Here is a 19,999-nt window from a genome sequence, read left to right as displayed (position 1 = left end):
GCTTCTCTAGTTACGGCACACAGACTCAGTAGTTGCGGCACATGTGCTTAGTTGCAGCATGTGGGATCTTAGTTCCCGACCAGGGATCGAACCCGGGCCCCCTGCGTTGCAAGCATGGAGTCTTAACCATGGACTGCCAGGGAAGTCCCGATAATTTAGGTTAAATGAGGTCATAAGGGTGGGGGCCCAGTCCGATAGGGCTGGTGTCCTCATAAGAAGAGGAAGAGACATCAGAGCTCTCTCTCAGTGTGCACACAGAGGAATGGCCACGTGAGGTCACAGTGAGAAGGCAGCTGTCTGCAAGCCAGCAAGAGAGGTCTCACCAGAAACCAACCCTGACGGCACCTTGATCTTGAACTTCTAGGCTCCAGAACTGTAAGGAAAATTAATTTCTTTATTTTTTTAAAAGATTTTTTTGATGTGTACCATTTTTAAAGTCTTTATTGAATTTGTTACAATATTGCTTCTATTTTATGTTTTCTTTTTTTGGCCACGAGGCATGTGGGACCTTAGCTCCCTGACCAAGGATTGAACCCACACCCCCTGCGCTGGAAGGTGGAGTCTTAACCACTGGACCGCCAGGGAAGTCCCTCTTTAATTTATTTTAAATTAAAGTAAATGTTTAAGTTACCCAGTCTACAGTATTCTGTTATGGCAGCCCAAGATGACTAATACAAGGGCAATTAAGCCCAGAGACACTAAGTAACTTGTCCAAGGTCACACAGCTGGGAAGAAACAGAGGCAAGATTTGGCTTAGGGCAGAATCTTTGCTTTTAACCACTAGCCTTTTTGCCTTTAACTACTGCCTCTCTAGGCAGTGTGTGTGTGTGTGTGTGTGTGTGTGTGTGTGTGTGTGTGTGTGTTTATTCCGAGAGGAGAGGTTGATTTCTGGGGCCCCACTGCACTGGTGTGCCTACCCTTGAAGCCTAGTGACTGTTGTGCTGAGGCTGCATGGCCACTTTCCAAGCTTCTCCGTACACTTCTGTGAGACTAGGGAGGAGGACACTTCTGTAGAATGGAGAATAAATGTGTGGTCTGAGGCAGGCGGAGCTGCAGACATGTGCTCTGGCATGTTCTGTTTATTGCATGTTGCCCAGGTGCTGGAGGCGTGGGAAAGGGTGGGAAAGGCTCTGCCCGGCCCTCACCCTCACCCTCACCCTCACCCTCACTGGGCCAGCAGCACCTGTGAACTAAGTGAAGAGAGAATCCAATAGGCTACGATCTGGTAAATCATCCAGAGACCCACCACCATACGGTAGTTACAGTTTGTTTTAAGATGAGCTTTTGTTCTTTCCCATGTAGATGAATTAAAGATCAGGCTGGGGCAGGTGGAGGTGGAAAAAATAAAATCAGATTGGTTTTCACCTGGAGACCCGTGGATGCATTCCTGGTCATTGTTTTATTTATTTATTTATTTATTTAATTGGCGTATAGTTGATTTACAGTGGTGTGTTAATTTCTGCTGTACAGCAAAGTGACTCAGTTATACATATATATACATTTTTTTTAAATAGTCTTTTCCATTATGGTTTATCACAGAGTATTGAATACAGTTCCCTGTGCTACACAGTAGGACCTTGCTGTTTATCCATTCTCTATATGAAAGCTTACATCTGCTAACTCCAGCCTCCCACATCCCCCTCCCCCTTGGCAGCCACCAGTCTGTTCTCTATGTCCATGATTCTGTTTCTGTCCTGGTAATTGTTTTTTTTTTTTTAATTTTTATTTATTATTTATTTTATTATTTTTATTTATGGCTGTGTTGGGTCTTCGTTTCTGTGCGAAGGCTTTCTCTAGTTGCGGCGAGCGGGGGCCACTCTTCATCGCGGTGCGCGGGCCTCTCACTATCGCGGCCTCTCTTGTTGCAGACCACGGGCTCCAGACGCACAGGCTCAGTAGTGGTGGCTCACGGGCCCAGTTGCTCCGAGGCATGTGGGATCTTCCCGGACCAGGGCTCGAACCCATGTCCCCTGCATTGGCAGGCAGATTCTCAACCACTGCACCACCAGGGAAGCCCCTGGTAACTGTTTTTGATTCTCAACTCTTTCTCCTCATTTTGAGGAGGGTCCCCCCACCCCCGGTTGTTTGTTTGTCCCCTTGCCCTGAAGTTTCTGAAACATTCCGCAGCTCCATCCCTGCCAATTCTGCAGAGTGCTGCTGTCGCTCGGAGCCTGTTCGCAGCCAAGTGGGAGAGTTTCTCCACAAACTGCCATTTCAGTGAAAACAGAAAATAAAATGCAACCAAGCACGTTACAAGGGGGAGGCAGTGCTAGGTTCCTTGGCTGTGATGCGGGCTGATTTGCCTGGCCTGGCCTCTCTGACCTTGACTTTCTTTGTCTTGGTCTGGCCTGCTAGTTTGCATACTGAGGCTTCCTTGGTCTTTTCTCTGTAACTGAAGGCTTGTCATGACTGGGAAAGTGTCCTGCCTTCCCAAGTCCTCTTCTGAACACTCTTTCACCCCACTCCCAACATCTGTCCTTAGGGAAGAGAGCCTTGGTTAAACAAACTCTTTACTAAGAAGTTGTTTTTAATATTGTCATTCCTCCCAGGTGACTTTGCATTTTCCAAGAGGGCTGATGTGTTTCCCAACACTATGTGCAGATGAATCACCTGAAGCATGTATTGTGCTGTAGATTCAGATTCAGTGTGTCTGGGATAAGGCCTCCCCAAGACCCTGCCTTGCTGACACTGGGCGGTGATGTTACTGCTGGTCCATGGACCTCACTTTGAGTAGCCAGGCTATAGATGAACACTGAATGGGTGAATGGCTGTAAGGAACACTACTGGAATGGGTATTAGGGTTCTCCAAAGAAACAAACCAATAGGACATATCTATATTTATATAGATCAATATAGATATATGAAGAGATTTATTATAAGAAACTGGCTCATGTGATTATGGAAGCTGAGAAGTCCCAATATCTGTAATTGGCAAGCTGGAGACCCAGGAGAGCTGGTGGTGTCAGTTTCAGTCTGAAGGCCTGCAGGCTGGGACCCAAGAAGAACTGGTGTTTCAGTTTGAGTCTGAAGGCAGGAAAAGACCCATGTGTCAGGGAATTCCCTGGTGGTCCAGTGGTTAGGACTCTGTGATTTCACTGTGGAGGGTATAGGTTCGATCCCCGGTTGGGGAACTAAGATCCCGCAAGCTGCGTGGTGTGGCCAGAAAAGAAAACAGGACTCATGTCTCAGTTCACATTATCAGGCAGGAGGAATTCTCTCGTACTCACAGGAGGCTCAGCCTTCTGGTTCTATTCAGGCCTTCGACTGACTGAGTGAGGCCCCTCGCATTAGCAAGGGCAATCTGCTTTACTCAGTCTACTGATTCAAATGTTAACCTCCTCCAGAAACACCCTCACAGACACACCTAGACCAAATGTTTGGACATCCCCCCCCTGCCCCCATGCCCTCATCAAGTTGACACATAAAATGAACCCTCACAGGACGGGAGTGTGTATCCTCCTCTGGGGTTTTCGTGGCCCCTGGGCTGTCCTGGCTCGTCTTCTTGGAATTCCCTAGTGAGAAGATCCAAGTGTGTCCCCTTGTAAGCTGAGTGTTCATTGCTGCACCTCATCTAAAAGCTCTCAGGGGGGCTTCCCTGGTGGCGCAGTGGTTGAGAATCTGCCTGCCAATGCAGGGGACACGGGTTCAAGCCCTGGTCTGGGAAGATCCCACATGCCGCGGAGCAACTAGGCCCGTGAGCCACAATTACTGAGCCTGCACGTCTGGAGCCTGTGCCCTGCAACAAGAGAGGGTGCGATAGTGAGAGGCCCGCGCACCGCGATGAAGAGTGGCCCCCGCTCGCCGCAACTAGAGAAAGCCCTCGCACAGAAATGAAGACCCAACACAGCCAAAAATAAATAAATAAATAAAATAAAATAAAATAAAAAAACAAAAAGAAAAACAGAAAAAACCCAAAAAAACCCCAAATAACTCAATTTTCAAAATAAATAAATAAATAAATAAAAAATAAAGCTCTCAAGGGCATCTCTCTACATAACACCTGGCTATGCTCCGTCCATTCTGGCATATAAAGGACAAATGCTACTTTACATTTATGTTCAACCCCTTAATTTAGTTATACTGAGTGCCTGCTGTGGGAAAGGTACAAACTGGGGGTCAAGGAGGACCAAGGGTGAGACACCCCGGAGTGGCAGAAGTGTAGAAGGGACAGGCTACTTAATTTGTAGGGCCCAGAGCAGAAGGGAAATTGCAGGCTTGTGGTTTAAAAATTAGAATTTTTCGCTTGCCAATGCAGGGGACATGGGTTCGAGCCCTGGTCCAGGAGGATCCCACACGCCGCAGAGCAACTAGACCCGTGTACCACAACTACTGAGACTGCGCTCTCGAGCCCGTGAGCCACAACTACTGAAGCCCGCATGCCACAACTACTGAAGCCTGTGAGCCACAACAACTAAGCCTTCGTGCCACAGCAGCTGAAGCTCACGGGCCTAGAGCAACAAGAGAATCCACCGCAATGAGAAGCCCGTGCACCGCAACGAAGAGTAGCCCCCGCTTGCTGTAACTAGAGAAAGCCTGTGTGCAGCAACGAAGACCCAACGTGCCAAAAAAAAAAAAAAAAAATTATGATTTTTAAAGGCAGCATTGGCAGAGCAATAAACCAAGTATGGGGCCCTTCTGAGTGCAGGACCCTGTGGGGGTGCACAGGTCATATGCCTGTGAAGCTGGTCCTGGGTACTGGGGAAGGAGGGAGGAAACAATATGGTAGAAGGAGTGGAGGGAGAGTCAGCTTAGGGGCCAGATGGAAACGCTGGCCTATTGATTTGTGCCTCTTTTTCTGTGTGTGTGTGTGTTATTTTTTTTTTTTTGTAGTCAATGTGTATTTTAAAATTATTTATTTATTTATTTATTTATATTTTTTGGCCATGCTGTCTGGCATGTGGGATCTTAGTTCCCTGACCAGGGATCAAACCCATGCCCCCTGCACTGGAAGCATGGAGTCTTAACCACTGGACTGCCAGGGAAGTCCCAATTTGTGCCCCTTTTTGTTTTCTTCCTTCCCTCCCTCCCTTCCTTCTTTCCTCCCCTCCCCTTTTTTAAAAAATAAATTTATTTAATTAGTTTATTTATTTTTGGCTGCGTTGGGTCTTTGTTGCTGCGTGCGGGCTTTCTTTAGTTGTGGCAAGAGGGCATTACTCTTCATTGCAGTGCACGGGCTTCTCATTGCGGTGGCTTCTCTTGTTGCGGAGCACGGGCTCTAGGCACGTGGGCTTCAGTAGTTGTGGCATGTGGGCTCAGTAGTTGTGGCACACAGGCTTAGTTGCTCCGTGGCATGTGGGATCTTCCCAGACCAGGGCTCAAACCTGTGTCCCCTGCATTGGGAGGCGGATTCTTAACCACTGCACTATCAGGGAAGTCCCTAGGTTAGGTTTTAAAGCCATCTTCCAGCTGTTTCTCATAGCTCTAGAGGAGTGACTCTCAAAAGAAAACCATCCCAAGAATGGCTTACCAGAAGACAGAGATTCCACTTTCTCTGAACCTATTGTCAGGGTCTTGGTATTCATTCGTGACCTGGCTGATTGGATAGAGAAAAGCTCAGAAGATACAAAACAGAGGTCCTTGCCAGTAAAATATGACTAACTAGAACTTTCTTGTTCTAGATTTTAACTCAAACTGTCTACTAATCTTTGAGGCAATCTATCAGGTGAAGGGAGTTCTTGGCAAGAGATTGAGGATGAGTCAGAGCAAACTCACAATAGCTGCTTTGGAAAACCACTCACCTCTTTCTTGGTGCGTTCCCAAGTAAATGATAACTCAACCAGTAAGTGCTTTTGTGACAAATATATCTTTAAAAAAAAAATTTTTTTTTGCCACGCCACGTGGGATGTAGGATCCTAGTTTCCCAACCAGGGATCAAACCCGTGCCTCCTGCAGTGGAAGCACAGAGTCTTAACCACCGGACCACCGGGGAAGTCCTGAGGTATGTGTGTTTTTAATAAGGTGCCTCACGTCCTTTTAAAAAGAGGTCATCCACAAATAAATGACAGAAGAGAAAATAAGTGCCAAACTCCTCGTTTTAGGGAACACAAGAGGCTAATTCATTCATTCTGTAAATATTTACTGAGCAATTACTTTGTGCCAGGCTCAGTTCTAGACACCACAGCAGGATTACAGCAGGAAATGAAAAAGACCACAGCCCTGCCCTCTGGGAGCATCTGTTCGAATGGAAGGTGGAGGTAGAAACAGAGGCTGTGCAGGGCTGCCTAGAGAGGAGAGAGGGTGTGGGCTTATCTCTGTGGTTTAGATATGGGGAGATAGTGAGAAAGGCCATTTTCTGTGACTTAGCTATGACTGTATTTAGTGAGGCTTTCAGGAAGTGATGGGGAAGAAAATGTTGACTTGTAGTTGAAATTAGGGCCAAGAACTAGAAATATAACTTCTGTGGGTTCTTTTATCCTAAACCCTTAATTCTACCCTTAAAACTCCACTTTTTTTTTTTTTTTATTGCCAATGCTATGTTCTTTTGAGATGTCAACGGTGCCCTCAGGAGATGGGACGCCAGATGGCATTTGTCTGTGTTTTAATCAAAACGCCCCGTTCTCTTCGCCACGGTGTGAAGCAGCAGCATTCTGTGCTGAGCAGAGACAAGAAACAGTACAGATACCTGTAGTAGCTTTTTTGATTTCAAGGGCAAGAAATGTACCCAAAGGCTAGGTCAGCCTAATTTCATTAACTTCAGTGGTGACACCATTATTGTGGGAACAAACCCTCCCATAGTCAGCCCTGAGCAGATTCCGAGAGGCAAAGTCCTAATGTGTTGATGTAGGTGGGGCTGAGGGAGAGAACGATTGACAAAAAGCCCCAAACGGTGGTTTCCTATGTATCCATCTCCCCTTTATGGGCAGGGCTAAGCATTTCTCTTCTACTGTCTCCTTCATGGTTTTCAACCACTTAATGAAATGTTATTATCCAATTTAAAAAATGAGGCAACTGTGGGTCAGAGAGCTTAGTTAACTTAGCTAAGCCCAATAGCTAACTTCTTATATGAGTGCATACTGTGTGCTGTGCTTGACTTCTTTTTAATCCCTTCAACATCCTTGTGGATTAGGTGGTATTACTCCTGTTTTACAGAATGAAAAATCGAGGCTTACGAAAGATTAAATAAGTTGCACAAGGCTCTGGAGCTGGAAAGCGGTGGAGCTTGGATTCAAACCAGCCAGTGTAACTCCAGGGTTCTTCCTCTCCACCGCTTTTCCGATTTCTTAGGAGCCGAAAGAGCTATGCCCAAGGCAAGCAGATGACCACTCTTGAGAACTCATCTGAAGCTGTCTTGCAACCATGTTACCTCCTTAACAGGAGGGCCATGACGGCAGTAGACCTCAGTGAGGCAGAGAAGACATAATTTTTGGGGGGAGGGGAGTTACAAGTGACAGATACTCATTATATTATTTAAATATAATTTCAGCTGCTGTACGAGAAACCCAAGTACCAGAGGCATAATAAAACAAAGATTGCTTTCTCTGACATGCAATAGTCTTGGTGTTGGCGTGTGTGTGTGTGTGTGTGTGTGTGTGTGTGTTTCTCATATATATATTCCGCTTCCAAGATGGTGGCTTGTAATAGGTTAAGAAATTGCTCTTTCTCCTGGGATGAAAAGCTTCACACAGGAATGACTCTCCATTGAGAAGTTTGGGCAAGGTCTTGGCTGAGATGAGGTCTTTCTTTGAAAGTGTGTCTTTTGGAAAATCTCTCAAACTTCACTCAACATTCTTGCAATACCCATTATGGGACTTGGTGGACATACCACTCTGAGATCTACTCTCCTAACCATTCTTCTCAAACTGATGTTTTAGAAACATTTCGGATCTTTAGAGCTCTTGCCTCTTTTTTTGCTCCTCTATAATTCATTGATAAAGTATTTTTGAGAGCCCCAAATATGCTAAGTACGGTGCTAGGCACTGGGATACAGCAGAGAGCAAGGTAGCTAAGAATCTGGATCCAGTGAAGTGCTGTGCTGGTGGAGGAGACCATAATTAACTGGCAATTTCAGCCTCCTTTAATACAGGGGTTGGTGGAAGCACTGGGGGTAGGAGATATGGGTGCATGACCTTAACTGGATTCGGCAGGTTTCCAGTGTCTACAAGACTGTATGCTGCAGTTGGAGTTCAGCAAAAGTCCGCTGCATGGATGCACTGGCTGTTAAGCTAGGATCTGGAGAATGGGTGGGAATTAGTCAAGTGAAGGGCAAGTATGAGGGTCGGGTGGGGAGTGAGGTGGGCTCTGGGCAAAAGGAAGAGACCCAGAAGTGAGAGAGCAAAATGAGATTTTTTCTGTTTAGAAGGATGATTTTGCAAAGTGGAAAGTGTGGAGAGTAGATTTCAGGAGGCAAGGCCCGGGGTGGAAAGAGATGGGAGACCTTTGATGTGGTTGGGGGAGAGAGGATCGGGAAGAGGGCATGGATTTAGGAGGAGGCTAGAAAAGATGGGAGAAGGAGGAGGGAAGAGAAGTCAAGGATGACTTTCAGTGTTCCAGTTTAGTTTTATGCTCTAGGACACAGGCATTTCTTTTTGCGGATTCTTTTTGTTTTCAGCCAGCTAACCCCAGGGGCACAGGCCTCCCCACTCCCTCAGGGCGACTGGGTCCACTGAATCAGGTTGTAGTGAATATTCACCCCAGCCTTTGTTCTTAATGGTGGTGTCCAAAGCTCTTAAGGTGAGGAGGGAGCATTGGCGGGTGTGGGGAAGAGATTTCGTTAGCGTCTCTACTGCCGGAGTCCGGGTTTCCTCTTCCTCACAATCTCGCCGAAGGTAAATGGCAAACATCGTTTCTGGATTTTACAGAAGAGACCAGGAGGTAGGTCTGCGTGAACTTAGCCCGAGTCGCATACTGCTCAGGAGGTGAATGTGAGCCTGTGATTTCAAGTGTACTTGCTGGGCAAGGTGAGTCAACCCGGTGAGTCCTGGACTCCCCAGGATTCTGTTAAGGCCACCGTGCCCTACCTGGAGCTTGGTTAGCGTCTAACACCTCCCAGCATCCACAGGAAGGGATTACATTAGGGTTTTTTTCTTCTCGTCCAAAAGTTCCTGTCTCCCCCTAGAGTCAGGAACACGCCTCCCAAGCCAGACCACGTGTCGCAGGTACAACGTTTTTTGGCTCTTCCCCTCCCCCCGTTCCGTTCTTCTTTCCTCTCCGCCTTAGGTGGCAGGAAAATCCTTTACCTCGGACCAATCCCACTGATACCAAGCCGCGCGCGCGCGCGCGCGCCAACTCGAGCTCCTTCTCTCTACGTCATTGGCCACCTCCACCTATGCACAGTGACAGGCAGCTTCGCGGACCTATTGCGGGAGGAGGCGGAGGCCAATCTGCCCTCCCAGAGCTGCTTTGTTAGGGGCTTCCTCGCTGTTCCCCAGCCGCCGCGCCTCCGCTGCCTTCCCCTGCTCTCCCCAGGCCGCGCCGCCGGAGCCTAGTGGGAAGGCAATTCCGGCGTGCGTGGTGGGGGAACCTCTCCGGCCGCGCGCCGCGGGCGGGGATACAGCCCGGGTACCCAGCGTGCGCCTGTTGTCACTCTCCAGCCCAACTCCGAACGCCCCGCTCCTGTGTCCGCCGTCTCTGATTGGCTGTCCGGAGGCGGAGCGATTGTCAGGCGGCCCAATCGGAACTCGGTTTCCCACGGGCTTCCACGGACCCGCCCCCGAGGCGGCTGGCGGAGGCACCCTGACAGCTCCCATTGGCAGAAGGCTAAGGGGCCGAAGCGAGGCCGGGCAGAGCAGCGCCGCCGCCGTCGGGCGCGCAGCTCTGCAGCGCCGCGAACGCCTCTGTGTCCGCAGCCCTCGGAGCCCCGCGGCCCCGCATTGTCCCTAGCCCCCTGGCGGAGATCCGGGACGAACGTCGCGGGTGAGTACCGCGAGCCTGGGGAGCGCCGGCCGGCTGGCTAGAGCCGCCCCGAGGGACGGCGGTGAGGACTCCCGGTGCCTCTCTGCCCGTGACGGGCACGTCCTGACCCCAGTCTCCGGCACATTGGGGCTCCCGGCGGGTCCTAGCTCCCCCCGATTGAGCTTTACTCGTATTGTTTTCGCGTTCCCACACGGGAGGTGGGGAGCTAGCGAGGGGAGGCAAGGGGAGACATCCTTCGCTCGAGGGAGCAGTCAGGAGGGAGACGAGCCAGTGGCGCCCAGGTGAGGTGCCTGGCGCCGAATGGAAGTGACAGTGTCCAGGCGTTGGCATTCGGTCTTCCCGGCAGCAGGAGGTCAGCGTTGACCTGCGGCGGCGGCGGCACTTTGTATTTGTCGGCTGATTTTTATCAACTTCGGGGAGGGCGTGCGTGTGCTTGCGTGTGTCTCTGTGTGTGTCTCCGTCCCTGACTTGGGCACCTCCAGGCCTGGGTTTTCGGCGACGCTGACTGGGCGGTCACCTTGGCTATCCGTGCCACGCTCGGGACCCGACTCACGGGGCGGAGAGCCTGGGGGTTGGCACACAGGGCCGGGGACCCGCCGCAGACCTGGGAGGGGACATTTAAAGCGGTCTCCTGCGCGGGCGCAGACAATGACTCGTCCGGGCGCGGGATCCTGGGGGCTGTGCGTCGGGTCCCCGCGCCGGATCGCGGTCCCGCCTAGCTCTCTTGCAGGCTCGACCGCTCGGATGCTGCTGCGCCGCGCCGCTCCGCTCATCGCCCAGCTGGGGACCCGCGTGGGGCCCGCTTTTGTTTACAGACCTCGCCATTGGGCGAGAGCTGCGTACTGCGCTCCCCCGGCTGCAGCCGCGAGCCCCCCTCCGAGCTGGGAGAAGTTGGTGCATGCTGTCAGGTGACGCCCCCTCCCCGGGCCTCCTGGCGAGATGCTGCGGGGAACAGACGCCCAGACGGCGCCTTCGTGCCCAGTCCCCGCTGCGCACGGCGCTCCCAGGCTCCCTACACCCAGAGGCCCTCTCGCATTGGTGGCCGTCGGGGCGCTGACTGAGCCACGCTCACCTCCCTTCCAGCGGCATCCTCTGGGTTCGTCCCCGAGCCAGTCCAGGTGGATTCCGAGTCTGCCTTTTCCTGCGTGTTGGCAAGTCTTGAAGGACGCGCGCGAGCCCTTGGGGACGCTGGCCAATCCGTGCCCGTTTCAGTGGTACCCACGCAGCCCCGCGGAGCAGCTGTGGGGCATTCTTCAGTCAGAGCGGATCGGGTTACCCACGCGTGCTGACTTGGCGTCCACTTTGTTTGAGCTGTAACAGAAGTGGAGAGCTTGGGCGCTGAGGTCAAAAACCCGGCTTCCAGTGCCTACTCAGCGTCAATCACGAGCTGGGTGATCTGTTCCAGACCGAGCTACTTAATCGCCCTGCGTCTCAGTTTCCGGGTCTGTAAAGTGGGGATGATGAGTATCCCCATTTGTGGCAGTGGGAGTGGGAGTTAAACGACAATATAAATCAACTGGCGCAGTGACTGCTACGTACGAAAACACTGGAATAATGTTTCCCTGTTAGAGGGAATCTATTGCAGAGGATGGCCCCGCGTCTCTTCCCCTTTCTGCAGTTTTCCGTTCTCCCAACTCCTATTTTATTTTAAAAAGCATGAAGGATTGCTGTTTTCAGCTTCAAACAGGGAGTGTTTTACTTGCTCTTAGGTTTCACTCTACTTATCTAATCGCTTACAGCTCCTTTGTTTTGTATTTGAATTTCCATTAGGTTTTAGTTTCTTCTTCCTTCCTTCTTTCTTAAGGCTCTGCTGAGACCCAGGCCTGGGTTTGGAGGAGGAAACCTAGTCCAGGTGGGAAGTGGTTGCGCTGAACCAATGGCTGCTGTGCAAAGTGAATAATACCCGGATGGAGGGAGGTTTGAACAAAGAGATACCTGGAGGCCGGGAGGGAGTACTTCCTGGTAGAAGTGAAATTTGAGCTGTGTTTTGTAGCAGAAGTTTGGTAAATCGCTGGTTTCTAGAATATGCTCTTTTGTACCCCACCGTAAAAAGCTCCGCCAGGGAGGTTGTCTTGGAGTGGTGAACACCGAAGTTCCTAGGTAATTATCTTTGAATAGAAGAGAAATATACCTTAGGCGGAGGTTGTCGTCTAACTAGGGAAAGTAGGATAATTGATTTCACTGAATACCTTCAAAATGCTGTCCATGTGTTTTGACTTGTTTTTCCTTTGCTCCATCAGCACTGCTGATTTCCTTCAGGCAAAGAGAGAAGCCAGTTTCAGACAGGAAAAACGAAAACAAGAAAAGCCCCTCCGTAACCTACAATCAGATGAATAAATAGTTTGAAAAAGACCATCTCAGGCTTGGCTACAGAATAAGATATTGAAAAAAATGCTTCCTGTTCCAACACCCTTTTGCCTGTTGGAGCAAATTATTGAGTTGGGTCCAGTAACACCTCACTGAATGTAGATCCCAGGGGCCTTTACCGACCAAAACAAGCAAGCAAACAAAAACAAAAAGTAGGTGAGGGACTTGCAGTTTGTCCAGTGGGAGAGAAACCCACAGGGAATGTTCCCCATGCCCTCTGCTCCCCTGGGCCTGCCTCAGTCACCCCAAGCGGAGGCTGCCTCATACGAGCTACCGGGTCAGTAGCATTATTGCTAGATGCCAGTGGAGAAATGTGACAACCTATTTATTTAAAATCCCAGTCGCAGAAATGATTCTGATCCTTCCTGCACTTGTTCTGGGAATTCTCTGGCCCTTAGGGATGCTTGAAGGCAGCTTTGCCCCCTGCTGCTGCCTGGGGATCAAATCAGTTGGGGGCCTGGACTTAAAAGGGAGCACGTGGTCAGGAAATCTCATTAGCGGACAATTTAACTGCACTCTAGTGCGCATCCAAAGAGCTGGGACAAAGACTTCCTCTCCTTTCCCCCTGCGGTTGTCTCTCCCAGCTCCCCACTCCTCTCCTCCCCGTCTAAGACCAGAAAGAAAACTTGGTGCTGACCTATCTCCCCCATGATCCCCACCAAATTCCTGGAGTTCTGGCGAGCGGTCGGTACCCCGGGCATTCTGGAGCGCCTGGGCGGGAATTTCTCCCCAAAGCTTTGCAGAGGGCCTGCTAGGTGCGCGTGGTAACACCTCTCCTTTCCTTTCCGCGATGCGAGGAGGTTACTTACTGCCCGAAGGAGACGCGTATTGTGAGACAGCACTTTAATAGATGCGAAGTTCAAGCCTATGCTTTCCCAAATGAGGAATGCAGGTAAGAGCGTGGGAATCACGTCCAAGCCTTGCCTAGAAGCCAGTGATGGCAGGGAGCTTCTGCCTGAGAGTACAGGTGGCTTGAGGGTGAGAAGGCAGAGAGAGAATTTGGTTTCTGTGGGCAGTGTACAGAGGGTCCTGTGGAATTCCTGAATCCCTAGGTGCAGGCTTGTGGATGAGAAAGAGCCTTATTTTCACTGTGTCCAGTTATCTGGACTCCTGTATCTAAAACAGTGTTTCGCTGGGGATGTGTGTGTGTGTATACATATATGCATATATACATATTCATTTTCCTTTCTAAATTAAGCAAATGGTAGAGTGTATGTTTCCATTGTCCCCCTTCTTTCCCCCCCACCCCCTCACTATGGGACCAGAAGAAACAGATTTGCAAGGCCCCCAGCCAAATTCTTCTGTTTCACAATTCTAAACTTCGGGTCATTTCATCTCTAAATATTTAATTTTATATAATAATTCCTGTGTTTAAAAAAAACTATCGTCATTGTAGGCCACATCACTTATTTAAATTTCTTTTTTTTAATTAAATAAAGGAGGCACTCAAAAAATAAAGCAATACTCAGCCAGGAACAGAGTTTTTGGAAAATAAAACAATGCTCTAGTGTAAAAGGTACAGAATATTAATAGTTAGGTGGGTTTTCCCCTTCCATCCCCTTCCCACCCTCCACACCCCTCTAGCTTGAGACTTTCACTGTTTCTGTGGTCTCCAGGGACCTCATTAAGACATTCATAAAGGCCTAGACCGTGGATATGGAGCGATTCCTCCTGGATTCGTGTGAGATTCTTCTAGAAGACCTTGGAGCTCTTGCTAGGTGGAGAGAGATTCTTCCCTTGTTGGGCCGAGGCTGAGCTCAGAGCCTTGCATTTGGCTGCAAGTGGGGTCTCAGTTCACTGAAATAGCAGCAAAAAAAAAAACCACCTGGCACAACATAAGAGCCAATCAATTGTGTGCATCCAAAGGATGCTGAACGGAGAGTGATGATTCAGTGAGGAGCCATGTGGGAGGGAAGGTGCTTTCAGTTGAGCGCATCCTCAGTTTCCGAATGGGCCAAGGCCCTTTGAGCCTTGCTGCTGTCGCAGAGTTTCTCTCCGTAAAGAGAGACTTGGATGTAGCATTTTGGAGCCAAGCAAGAAAATAGTGCGTGTGTTCTGGCTCGGGCCACTTTGAATTCATGAAGGAGGAGAAATGAAAGGGAGGAGGAAAGTGTCTTTGGTTAAAAAACAAAACAAAACAATACCCCCCTGCATTATTTAATTCCAGCTTCTACAGAAGGATTTTATTAAAGACCAAAGGATGAGTATATAGGTGAGCGTACAGGTGTGTGAGGAGTTACGTGATTGGGAGACAGTGGACCTGGGACCAAGCTTGGCTTGGGATGGGCGGGGAGTGGATGGGGGATGAGGCGAAGGAGATTCAGTTGCTTGTCCTTAAAAACCCCAAACACAGTTCTCTGTGGCCGTGGAGGAGACAGGATACCCTGCCTTCGCAGTGGCTGCTCTTCTGCCTGCCTAACCGCCCTCCTTCTGGGCCAGGACATGCTCACCTCGTAAACACAGATCCATTCTAGTTCCTGCTCCTGGCTTCCTCTGCCCTCTGCGGAGGGGATAATGAGCCCTGGAAAGTCACCGGGTCAACTCTGGGGGAGGGGAGGTCAGGGGGAGTCCTGGGTTTGGGAGTCCTCCCTGTGGAGCTGTCAGGACCACGGAAATGGAGTGGATGGGGTTTTCCACCCAATGCTTGCTTTTCAGAAGGGAAGGTGGGCCTCAGGTCTGCAGGTTGAATTTGAGGGGCCCTCAGGAGGGGGGTCTGCTTTGCCTCCCCTTTCCCCCAGCCACGTTGGTGGCCCCCTGGGTCTTTGCGGGAGAGATTCCAGCCCAAAGCCTGACCATCCCAGGGTTTCTCAGATCCTGGGGACAAGATCTCTTATGACCCAACCGCATCTCCTGCGCAGGGCAGAGAGCGCTTGGCCGCATTCTGGGCAAAAGAAGATTTTGAGCAGGAATATCTAGGAGAGTCAGGTACTCATTAGCTCGTTCCCACTTGATTTGGGGGCAGTGTTTTAGAGGTTCAGAACTGTGGTTTATTCTCGCCATGACATTCAGATGTGCATTTTGGTTTTTCTGGACTTAACAGGAGCCTGACCCAACTACTGAGCTAATGTGTTAGTTTTGGTCTCTTTTGCAAAATGTTCTTTTTTTTTTTTTTGGCTGCTCGGTGTGGCTAGTGGGATCTTAGTTCCCCGACCAGGGATTGAACCCGGGCCCTCGGCAGTGAAAGTGTGGAGTCCTAACCCTGGACCACCAATTCCCCAAAATGTGCACCTTGATCTCCTCACACACACAAGGGTATCCATGGAGAGTGGGAACGTGGGGGGCAAGTTCTTTATCGTGCTGTAGCCCCCTGGGTTCTGATAACCATGGAGTCCCTTTCCATGCCTGTAAGGCCCCTAGATCTCTGGGGTACCCTGGAGAGTACAGGAGTGGGCGGAATAAAAACAAAGTGGGGACAGAACATGTTTTTCATGACAAGCTCATCTATTCTATTAGTTTGTTAATACCACGTGGAATCATTACTTTGCACGTCGTTTTCAGAAACAAATCAAACTTGGCATTACGAATTATATTAGTCATGAAGCCAGGCAACAGGCATGAAGCTGGTCACTCCTGGTCATGCCTGTTGCCTGGCTTCATGACTAATTCTACCATCTGACATTCTCAAAAGTGCCCCAGTTTGGCTGCCTGGAATCTTGAGTTCCAAGTGTCAGAATTGTAACCCTGATTATGTTTAAGTAACCGTGTAGTATACTTTCCCAGTTGGGAAATCCTGCTGTGTCCTGAGAATGCCCTATGTGCTTTCTTTCATTGAAAAAGTCTTTGGATCCAAAAGTTGTTAGGAGTTTTGAATATTCTTGCCATGGTGAAGCTTTGACCATATGACGCTTCTTAACTGCCACAGAGAGGGTAGGGGCTCTGTACGAGTTTCTTGTTCTCTTAAGGATCTAACATACATTTCCAGACTGCCTAACTAGGGATGCAGTCCTTGGCTATGACACTTGAGTCAATTTTGCTGTAATATATTGAAATCACAGTTTCACTCATGATGATGACTCACTTCAGTATTTTTCCTGATGTCAAGTATATTCTTACTTCACGTGGATTCTTCAACTCAAGTAATGCCAAGTTTGATTTGTTTCTGAAAACGATGTGCAAAGTAATGATTCCACGTGGTATTAACAAACTAATAGAATAGATGAGCTTGTCATGAAAAACATGTTCTGTCCCCATTTTGTTTTTATTCCGCCCACTCCTGTACTCTCCAGAAATAATCACTTTTTTGTTCATTTTTGTTTTTAGTTCTACAGGTTGTCTTTATATCACTAAATAATCTGTTTATGCCACTTTTATTTACTGACTTCCTGTTATGACGAATGATAATTTAGCTTACTTATTGCTTCTTATTTCCTTTATTCTCCAGATTTTTGATGATTATATTTATAGTTCAATCTTTGTTACTTATATGGACTAATTTAGTTCCATCAACCAATGACAGGGACTCTTACCTCCTTCCCCTTTGTAAAATGAGAATATCAGTATCCTGACCTATCTTTCCTCTCCCCTTCCCTTCCTGTTATACCTACAGCTTCTGTCAGATGTCAGGGTTGGTGCGATTGTGTTCTATAAGCACGACGAAGTCTTCTGTGCCTTGTCTATTTTTTGTTTTGATAATGGCTTTATTAAGATATGATTTACATACTATGCAATTCAGTTCTTTAAAGTGTACAATTCAGTGGGTTTTGGTATATTTACAGAGTTTAGCAGCCATCACTGCAATCAATTTTAGAACATTTTCATCAACTCCAAAAGAAACCCACATCCGTTATCACTTGCTTCCCTTCCGTACCCATCCCGCCAGCCTCCAGTAACCACTAATCTATTTTCCGTCTCTGTAGATTTGCCTACTCTGGACATTACATATAAATGGAATCATATAATATGTGGTCTTTTGTGACTATCTTCTATCAGCATAATGTTTTCAAGGGTCTTCCATGTTGTGGCATGTCAGTACTTCATTACTTTTTATTGATGGACAATATTTCATTGTATGGATATACCACATTTTATTTATATTCATTCATCAGTTGATGGGCATTTGGGTTATTTCCACCTGTTGACTATTGTGAATAGTTGCTGCTGTACACATTAGTGTACAAATATTTGTTTGAATACTTGTTTTAAATTCTTTTTGGTATGTACCTAGGCGTGGAATTGCTGGGTCATATGGTAATTCTATGTTTAAACTTCTGAGGAACTGCTAGATTGTTTTCCAAAGTGACTGTACCATCTTACATTCCCACTAGCGGTGAATGAAGATTCCAATTTCTCCATATCCTTGCATTTATTATTACCTGTTTTTTTGTCTGTAGTCATCCTAGTGGGTGATAGGAGCTATCTCCTTTCGGTTTTGATTTGCATTTCCCTGGTACATAATAATGTTGAGCATCTTTTCATGTGCTCATTGGCTAATTGTATATTTTCTTTGGAGAAATGTCTGTTCAGACCCTTTGTTCATTTTAAAATTTGGTTTCTGTCTCTATTAAATTGTGAGGATTCTTTGCGTACTCTAGATATAAGTTCCTTGTCAGATATATGATTTGCAAACATTTTCTTCATTCTGTAGATAATCATTTCACTTTTCTGATGGCATCCTTTACATACTGTTTGCTTTTGAAAAGCTGAAGATCAGTAAAGATGTTTGCTTAGTTATGACTGTCAATAACTGTCAACTTTGCACTCCATAGCCAGGCTATACTAGTTTCATATTTTCTATAGTTATACTGGCATGACTTAAGTTATAGATTGAGAAAAGAAGCACTGGAGACATTATATTTTAAATCTCTGATTTCACATTAAAAAAAAAAGAGCAATACTTTGTTTACTTTAAAAACTGTGAATGACTAAGTTATTTACTTTATTTACCACAGCTGCGGAAGGGTATATTTCCAAGGTAACTTGAAAGGGAGCTGTCTTTGGGTATCAACTTTTGGGTGATGAATTTTTTTTGTTGGTTGAAATATTTTTTATTGTGTTATGTTAGGACAGGGGTTCTTAACTGGGGCCAGTTTTGCTCACCAGGCAACATTTGGAAATGTCTGGAGATATTTTTGATTGTTCTACTGGAGAAGTACCTAGCATCTGCCTAGAAGCAAGGAGATACCTGGCATCTAGCTGGTACAGACCAGGTATGTTGCTAACATCCAGCAATTCATGGGGCAGTCCCCCAGGCGAAGAATTATCTGGTCCATAGTCAGTGGTGCTGAGGTTGGGAAACCCTGCATTCAAAAGACACAAATACTGTTAGAGATCCGCCTATTTAAGTTTCTTTACACAGGAAAGGAACTTAAGTTTTGTAGATATTTGGAAGCTAGCTATCTTGAGGCATCAGGTTATTTTGGTTATTTTAAACACTTCGGTTATTATTTTAGCTGGAATTAAATTAATAAAGTGTCTTTCTTTTTTCAGACAGAGTTCTAAAAAATTGGATAATAATTTCAGGCATTTTGGGCTTCTCAGTGCTTGACTAAGTTCAGCTATTTAAAGGCTTCCGGATGTTGCTAATAACTGTTCCTTGAATTCTGCTCTGGTCCCTGTTATGGGAGGGAAAAATATTTGCAGGCTGATAATTATAATGTTCCTCTTCTTAAGCAGTTTGTGGAGCATGAAAAATATTTTTAGAAAAAATGTTTCAAGTGCAGCGCAAGATCTACTGTGAGGTTTTAGAAAAAGTCTTATGAATGTTGGAATAATTATCTCACCTTGAAACCTCTGATTAGAAATTACTTCAATTATACAGTCATACCACTGGAACTTTAACATTTCATTGTCATTTAAAAAATTAAAGCCTCATAACTATGGTTTTCACTTAACCTAAACAGTTTAACAATCTAGTTGTTTTAAAATTGATTGAGAAAATGAATCCTGTGTTTTTTTTCCTTATTTTTTCCTTCCCTTCCCTGATAGTTAATTGCTTTAATTTGGGGATCGAATGCCTTGAATGCCTGCAACTTTGGTCCAGTGACTGCTCACCAGTTGTATCAAAGCATTTAAATTACCTTAAAGAAAAAGGTTTGTGGGAGCCTGTGGCATGATTTCAGCTCAGTTCAAGTAACAGAAACCAAATGACCTTCTCTTTCTTGGAGGAAATAGGGTCAAAAGCAGATGGACTTTTTTGGTAGGTGTTGCAGATTAGTTGAGGACCTCGGAGTCTTTAGAGGTCCAAGGGAACGGCCTATTCTTTAAACCAGGACTAGTTAATGTAGCTTATTTGAGTGAGAAGGGCTAAAATTATTCCTCACAGATAGCCTCTGAATTTTAATTGCAGTAATTTGTGTCTTTTTAGCCCGTGATGCAGCAGTTCTGAATCCCATCTAAGTTAGGAAAAGTGAATTTATAGGCCTGCTGGCACCTAGCAATTGGCCATGTGTAACGTCTGGACTTTATTACAGCATATGGACCCAGCTCCTCCAACATTCTGGGGCCCAGCCACAGCTAAGACAGCCAAGGGTTATACATGCAGGTCTATACATACAGCTCTTTGGGGAGACTGGTACCAAGGGCATAAGGTATGGTCTTGGTTGCTGTGTTATGGTTGCTAGAAAACGATAATTTGGGAAAAAAAGGAAAAAACCTTAAATATTAAGGTTTCCATCGTGGAAAAGTTATTTGGTGGAATTCTGAAATGGACAGCTTAATTAGGACATGAGTCAAGTTTGATAGTTTAATACCCTGAGTATTACAGCTAACTTAAGGATGCTGTGAGAGTCATGTTTTTGAATTTCCTCCTTTAGTTTGAATAAAATCTCTCTGACCTCTAGCA

The 19,999-nt window shown here is 47.1% G+C and overlaps 1 protein-coding gene across 4 annotated transcripts in view; it reads left to right on the top strand.

Annotated features, from left to right (window-relative positions):
* The first annotated feature begins 2,154 nt into the window (after window positions 1-2,154).
* TIAM1 (TIAM Rac1 associated GEF 1) overlaps window positions 2,155-19,999 on the top strand; it is a 400,429-nt gene continuing 382,584 nt past the window's right edge. For 3 of the 4 annotated variants that reach the window (XM_082459733.1, XM_082459738.1, XM_082459732.1), the window contains exon 1: window positions 2,155-9,852. The gene's annotated coding sequence lies outside the window, so the exon portion shown is untranslated. The remainder of the gene's footprint in view (window positions 9,853-19,999) is intronic. The other variant, XM_082459737.1, reaches the window with a different exon arrangement.

The sequence above is a fragment of the Balaenoptera physalus genome (genome assembly GCF_965194825.1).
Source record: "Balaenoptera physalus genome assembly, chromosome: 4".
Taxonomy (NCBI): domain Eukaryota; kingdom Metazoa; phylum Chordata; class Mammalia; order Artiodactyla; family Balaenopteridae; genus Balaenoptera; species Balaenoptera physalus.
Note: the sequence above shows the minus strand (reverse complement) of the source record. Positions and strands in the feature narration are given on the sequence as shown.